Source organism: Cupressus sempervirens, chromosome 4 (assembly GCF_028749045.1).
Source record: "Cupressus sempervirens isolate cs-2001-9-10 chromosome 4, ASM2874904v1, whole genome shotgun sequence".
Lineage (NCBI taxonomy): Eukaryota > Viridiplantae > Streptophyta > Pinopsida > Cupressales > Cupressaceae > Cupressus > Cupressus sempervirens.
In genome coordinates, this window is record NC_143121.1 from 330,661,372 (window position 1) to 330,663,537 (window position 2,166).

Genomic DNA, 2,166 nt, shown 5'->3' on the forward strand with positions numbered 1-2,166 from the left:
AAAAGAGGCAAAAGAACGTTTCTTATGACGAAGAAAACGTAGATAAGAAACGCGCAGATGGGTAAAGGCAGGAGACTGAGCCTCAAAGGTGACACGAACAGAGTGATGGAAAGCCTTGCAGTCAACATCAAACCATTTATTCATAGGACAGATATTTCGACGGTTAGCTGTGAGAGAGAGAGGGGGGGAACGGTGGGGAATAGAAAGAAGAGCAGAATCCCATATGGCAGAGGCAAGAAAATCAAACATGTCTGAGGCAGTCAAGGAGTCATCAAAACTAGCGGGTGACAAAAGACGCCTAAGGTGATAAGTAAAGAGCTCACCATCACTCTCAGGGTAATGGAAGCGAGTAGGAAGGGAGACGGTACTAGTCCGGCAGAGCAAGGGCGGGGAAGGATGGGGTGAAACACAAATAGAAATGCTAAGAACAGCATGATCGGCTAGCGAAAGATGCGAAATGGTGAAACTGCGAATGGAAGAAATGAAAGGAGAGGAAATGACATAGTCAACAACACTCACACCACCACACTGCGGCCAGCAAGAAAAGAGGTCCAATCCAGGAAGGAAGGATAAACCATTCAGGATCAACAACCCAAAAGACTCACAAAGCTGGAGGAGGTGGCGACCATAAACAGAGAATGGCCCAAGAACATCCTTTGAAGTGTGCTGCAAGCCCATAGCAGTCGGATCTAACTCAGAAATGCAGTTTGAATCAGAGCCACGATTATGTAAAGGGATCTGACGATCCTTGGTACGAGCATTGAAATCACCAAGAATAACAATATCTCCTAAAGCCTCAAACTGCGAAATACTCTGGTGAAGGTCAAAATAGGGATCACCATCCTCCAGGTCATGAATAGCATAGGGAGAAGAGGTCGGAGGAAAATAACAAACAACAATAAAAAAATCTCTCTGTCTATATTTCCGCCGACCAATCCAGACCCACATAAATCTGGCAAAGGCATCAGAGTGAACAACTGACGTAACCTTGAAAATATCATCTTGAACCAAACAAGCAACACCCCCAAACCCATGGACCCCACCAAACGTCTGAACCTCATCCCTACACACTGACAACCATATGATAACCTAGAAGAGGACGCATAGGGCTCTCGTGAGTCTCAGTAACGGCCAAAATATCTGAAGACCCCACAACATCTTGAAAAAGACCAGATAATGACCATAAAGAACCATTACTATTCCAGCAGTTGACAAGAAGAGAAGAAGATATTTTCTTGTCAGAGTGCTATCGGAACCGTCATGCCGATTTGGAGGTTCTCCTCTCTACCCAACCAGCAGGAGGAGAATCACGGACCACTGCCTTAAGATTCCGAATAACAGCCAATTTTCCAGCATGTCTAGCCTCTGCCATAATACCCCAAGCCTGTTTAAGTTCTGCAACTTGTGCCTTAGTAAGATCTTCATCTAGATAAATTTTAGAGGGGAGAGAGAACAACTTTCTCTTCGCTCTAAGGGCACGAAGCCTATGTGGAAAAGAAAAGAATCTGATAAAAAGGATGTCCCCCGTACCAAACCAGCATCTATCCAAGGTGATGTCCGAGATGCCAAGTTGCTCAGAGAGAAAGGCATGCCCAACAACAGTAGGGTCAAAAGTGGGTGAAAGACCCTGAATACGTAAGTTGAGCTCACGTGCCTGCCGCACTCTCTCGTCATCAATCTTACCTTGAACAATCTTGTCTATGCTCAGTCTCGGAGTAGTAGTATCAATGTTAATGCAAAGTGAAGCCCATGATTTCACCTTTTGTTCCGTTTCTGCAACCATTTCGGTATGTTGATCCTTGATTTTATCCAGTCCAACAAGTTGTTCTATAACTGCCTCAATATTGGATTTCAGCATTGTTGTTTCGAAGATAAAGGTATCTGCGAAATGTTTGATATTCGATTCAGTTGACTGTTTGAGATTTGTGAGTTCTGTCGTCAAGTTCCCAATCTGATCTCTCAATAAGATGTTGTCGGCTTCTAACTTGACCACTCTGTCACAAAGCTTAAGAGAGAGCGAAGATGCATCAACAACAATGTCCTTTAGGGCTGCATTAGCAGGGCTGCATTAGCACTCTCTATTTTTTTCATGCGGTCAAGTAACTGTTGGACTGTGATTGGGTCAGGTTGGGAGTTCAAAGTGGACAAACAAAGGTCTGCCATTCT